This window comes from Triticum aestivum, chromosome 3D (assembly GCF_018294505.1).
Source record: "Triticum aestivum cultivar Chinese Spring chromosome 3D, IWGSC CS RefSeq v2.1, whole genome shotgun sequence".
In the NCBI taxonomy this organism is placed as follows: Eukaryota; Viridiplantae; Streptophyta; class Magnoliopsida; order Poales; family Poaceae; genus Triticum; species Triticum aestivum.
The window spans coordinates 48,550,413-48,555,979 of record NC_057802.1 but is presented as its reverse complement, the minus strand read 5'-3'; the positions used below and the strand labels follow the sequence as shown (position 1 = coordinate 48,555,979).

The 5,567-nt window shown below is 44.9% G+C and overlaps 1 pseudogene; it reads left to right on the top strand.

The window, feature by feature from the left end:
• The first annotated feature begins 2,270 nt into the window (after positions 1-2,270).
• On the top strand, positions 2,271-2,409 carry LOC123081195 (uncharacterized; annotated as a pseudogene).
• The last annotated feature ends 3,158 nt before the right edge of the window (positions 2,410-5,567 follow it).

The window sequence follows — 5,567 nt, the reverse complement described above, 5'->3', positions numbered from 1 at the left end:
ATATATATATATATATATATATATATATATATATATATATATATATATATATATATATATATATATATAATTGGATGTGGGTTAGCATGAATTATTATTGTTGACATTACCCTTGAGGTAAAAGGTTGGGAGGCGAAACTATAAGCCCCTATCTTTCTCTGTGTCCGATTAAAACTCCGTAACCACAAGTATTGCGTGAGTGTTAGCAATTATGAAAGACTAAATGGTAGTTGAGTATGTGGACTTGCTAGAAAGCTCTGACATAGACTCTTTCTGATGTTATGATAAATTGCAATTTCTTCAATGACTGAGATTATAGTTTGTTAGTTCTCAATAAAGTTTCTGATTCATACTTCGCATTGTGAATAGATTATTACTTGAGCATAAGAAATATTATGACAATATCCATATATGTTGCTGTTATGAAAATAATCATGATGCCCTCATGTCCATATTTTATTTTTATCGACACCTCTACCTCTAAACATGTGGACATATTTATCGTTATCGGCTTTCGCTTGAGGACAAGCGAGGTCTAAGCTTGGGGGAGTTGATACGTCCATTTTGCATCATGCTTTTATATCGATATTTATTGCATTATGGGCTGTTATTACACATTATGTCACAATACTTATGCCTATTCTCTCTTATTTTACAAGGTTTACATAAGGAGGGAGAATGCCGGCAGCTGGAATTCTGGGCTGGAAAAGGAGCAAATATTAGAGACCTATTCTGCACAACTCCAAAAGTCCTGAAACTCCACGAAAGTTATTTTTGGAAATAATAAAAAATACTGAGCGGAAGAAATACCTGAGGGGGCCCACACCCTGGCCACGAGGGTGGGGGGCGCGCCCTACCCCCCTGGGCGCGCCCCCTGCCTCGTGGGCCCCCTGTTGGCCCTCCGGTGCCCATCTTCTGGTATATGAAGTCTTTCGTCCGAAGAAAAATCATAAGCAAGCTTTCAGGACGAGACTCCGCCGCCACGAGGCGGAACCTTGGCGGAACCAATCTAGGGTTCCGGCAGAGCTGCTCTGCCGGGGACACTTCCCTCCGGGAGGGGGAAATTATCGCCATCGTCATCACCAACGCTCCTCTCATCGGGAGAGGGCAATCTCCATCAACATCTTCACCAGCACCATCTCCTCTCAAACCCTAGTTCATCTCCTGTATCCAATTCTTGTCTCCAAGTCTTGGATTGGTACCTGTAGGTTGCTAGTAGTGTTGATTACTCCTTGTAGTTGATGCTAGTTGGTTTATTTGGTGGAAGATCATATGTTCAGATCCTAAATGCATATTAATACTCCTCTGATTATGAACATGAATATGCTTTGTGAGTAGTTACGTTTGTTCCTGAGGACATAGGAGAAGTCTTGCTATTAGTAGTCATGTGAATTTGGTATTCGTTCGATATTTTGATGAGATGTATGTTGTCTATCCTCTAGTGGTGTTATGTGAACGTCGACTACATAACACTTCACCATTATTTGGGCCTAGAGGAAGGCATTGGGAAGTAATAAGTAGATGATGGGTTGCTAGAGTGACAGAAGCTTAAACCCTAGTTTATGGATTGCTTAGTAAGGGGCTGATTTGGATCCATATGTTTCATGCTATGGTTAGGTTTACCTTAATACTTTTGTTGTAGTTGCGGATGCTTGCAATAGAGGTTAATCATAAGTGGGATGCTTGTCCAAGTAAGGACAGCACCCAAGCACCGGTCCACCCACATATCAAATTATCAAAGTACCGAACGCGAATCATATGAACGTGATGAAAACTAGCTTGACAATAATTCCCATGTGTCCTCGGGAGCGCTTTTCTTTATATAAGAGTTTGTCCAGGCTTGTCCTTTGCTACAAAAAGGATTGGGCCAGCTTGCTGCACTTTATTTACTTTTGTTACTTGTTGCTCGTTACAAATTATCTTATCACAAAACTATCTGTTACCTATAATTTCAGTGCTTGCAGAGAATACCTTGCTGAAAACCGCTTATCATTTCCTTCTGCTCCTCGTTGGGTTCGACACTCTTACTTATCGAAAGGACTACGATAGATCCCCTATACTTGTGGGTCATCATCATGTTCCAGGTTGCACACTGCGACACGGCGGCCGAAGCATGGGTCGCCATCAGGAAGATCTTTATCTCCCAAACTCAGGCGCACGTCGTCAACACCAGAATCGCCCTCTCCACCACCAAGAACGGCAACTCAACGATGTCCGAGTACATCGGGCGCATGAAGGCGCTCGGTGATGAGGTGGCATCGGTGGGCAAGCTGCTCACCGACGACGACATGGTGTCCTACATCCTGGCGGGACTCGACTACGACTACGTGTCCTTCGTCTCCACGATCTGCGCTCGCACTCAGCAAATCAAGGTGAGCGAGCTTTACTCGCAGCTGATCAGCTTTGAAAGCAGGTTGGCGATGTTTGAAGGTGAAGGGCAGTCCTCCCACTCCTCTGCCAACGCCGTGTCTCGCGGCGGACGCGGTGGATACAACCGTGGCGGTGGTCGCGGTGGCAATGGTGGCCGCAATGGAGGCAGCCGTGGCAACGGAGGCGGCGGTCGTGGTCGCGGCGGCGGCCGCGGCAATGGAGGAGGCCGCAACGATCTGCCTGAGGTCTTCTGCCAAATCTGCACCAAGCCAAACCACACGGCCATGGAGTGCTAGTCGCTTCGACATCTCCTTCAACAAGGAGAAAAGTGCAACAGCCGTCAACACCAACTCCTCCTACGGGGTGGACACGAACTGGTATGTGGACTCAGGAGCAACAGACCACATCACCAGCGAGCTCGACAAGCTCACCGTCCGTGACAAGTACAATGGACACGATCAAGTGAACATGCCAAACGGCGCAGGTATGAAGATTTCCCATATAGGTCATGCTTATGTTCGTATCCCTACTCGCAATCTTCATCTCAAAAATATCTTGACTGTGCCCAAAGCCACTAAAAACTTGATCTCTGCTCATCGTCTAGCTAATGACAATCATGTGTTTCTTGAAACTCATCCTCATTTTTTCTATGTCAAGGACAAGGCAACGAGGAAAACCCTTCTCCACGGCAGGTGTAGAAACGGGCTCTATCCCCTATCATCAGCTCCCATAAGCTCGGGCAGACATGCACTTGGCGCCACCAAGATCTCTCCATCAAGGTGGCACGATCGCTTAGGACATCCATCCTCGGCAATAGTTCAACATGTTCTTAGACAAAATAAAATTTCCTTTTCTAGCAAAGAGTTGAATAAAGAGGGAGTGTGTGATGCTTGCCAACAAGGCAAGAGCCATCAACTTCCCTATCCAAATTCTAGTAGTTTTCTCTGATGTATGGGGGCCTGCCCGAGATTCGATCAATAAGAAAAATATTATGTGAGTTTCATCGATGACTTTAGCAAATTCATGTGGATATATATTCTCAAACATAGATCAGAAGTTTTCAAAGTATTTCATGAGTTTCAAGCACTTGTTGAACGACTCTTTGATCGCAAGATTATCACCATGCAAACAGATTGGGGCGGCGAGTATGAGCGCCTCAACTCGTTCTTTCGTCAAATAGGGATCACACATCACGTATCATGCCCACATGCCCATAAACAGAATGGGTCAGCCGAGAGAAAACATAGGCACATTGTAGATGTGGGTCTCTTTCTTTTAGCTCATGCTTCCATGCCCTTAAAATTTTGGGACGAAGCTTTTCTAGCCGCCACCTATCTTATCAATCGCACTCCTAGCAAAGTGATCAATCTTGATACTCCCTTGAAAAAATTGTTCCATGAAAAACCCAACTACCATGCTCTATGCACTTTTGGTTGTGCATGTTGGCCAAATCTTCGACCCTTTCATGCTAAGAAGCTAGAATTCCGTTCAAAACAATGCGTTTTTCTTGGCTATAGCAATCTCCATAAAGGGTTCAAGTGTCTTGATGTCAAAGAAGGACGTGTCTATATTTCTCGTGAGTTGACGAAATGATTTTTCCGTTTGCTTGGCTCAATCCAAATGCCGGCGTTCCCCTTCGTTCTGAAGTTCTCCTTCTTGCTGAAACTACTTCATCTGAACCTCTTGATCATGGGGACGAACAGACAGCTGATCCTTCGGTTAATCTTCATAAAAATCCTGCTGTAAATTTTGGTGGAAATTCTGTTTTTGGTCATGATTTTATGCAGCAGGTAGGCGCATAACACGAAGCAGATTCAGGTGCTGCTCCAGATCCTGCCAGCGGCGATCCCGGGGAGGATTCTCCCTCGCCTTCCACGCTGGACAACGGGATCCGCACCGCATTAGCCTTGGGGGCGGGCGACCCAGCCTCACCGCGACGCGTGTCCCCTCGCGGGCCCGTGGGCGCGGATGCTGCAGCGCACTCCGGGTCAGGCGGACCCACAAGCAGCGAGGCGCCGCCCTCCACGCGCCTTTATAGCCATGTACGGCGGTGCTGGACTCGACATGACCCTTCGCGCGCGAGACAGAGTGTAGCAAACAAAAAAGCTGAAACCATCATCTAAATCATTGCACCACCAATCGACTGATAAAATCTCAAGGCACATGCAACCCACGTGCATAGTCATATCCCAAACTAATGCACGTGTCAATTCCTGATTAATCAGTTTAAGGCTGAATTTAAAAAAACTGGAAATAGAGATGTTAGTATATGAAGCTAGCCCGGCAGATATTTGGTTTGTTTTATGTATGTATGAGCACCTATTGATTTGGGTTAGTTGAACTGTCTCGGAGGCTGGGCTGGGCTGGGTTCTGAAAGGCCATCCGCAGGCCCAGGTAGGCTCGAGAGAAGTAACCCTCGTGTCTGCTTGGCCGAGAGCTCCTAGTTGACACTCATGTGTATCAACTGTTTTTAGAACTTCGTGTGCATCAACTAGGAGTGGCTTCGCTGAAGCCTACACGAATGGGCCGGCCCACTTTTCCCATGAAGAGGGTTTTTTTCCTTTTTGATTTTTTAGTCGGTTTCGCCCAAAAATACAACTGTTGTTTTTTAGAAGCTAGAAATTTTTATAATCTATTAAAAAGCAGAAAAAAATTCAAAAACTTTTCGCTATATTTTTTTTATAAAAAGTCCACCGTATATTAAAAATTGTTTGGTGTGTATTAAAAAATGTTCAATGTATATAGCAATAATGTTCAACGTATATAGAAAAATTAAGCATGTATTTTGAAAAACATGTTCACCATATGCTAAAAAAAGTTCAGTGTGCATTCGAAAATAGTTCACGGTTTGCTAAAAAAAGTTCGGTGTGCATTTAAAAAAAGTTCACCGTATACTGCAAACCTATAAAAAAGAAAAATAAAAAGTGCAAAAACAAAATACAGAAAAGGAAGAAGAAAACCCAAGATCTGAAAAAAGGAACAAGAAATATAAAAAAAAAGAAGGGGAAAAACAAAACAGAAGAAGCTCGTCAGTTGAGGCGGCCCATCTGGAGGTTCTACATGACGCGCGCACGGGCGTCATATATAGGATTGGCCACCTCAAGAAAAATTTTAGGATTGGCCTGATTGGCCCCCTCCCTGGTGCACTCCCCGCGCGCCACAAGCAAATCGAACGCCGCGAGTCTCTCCGCCCGCCC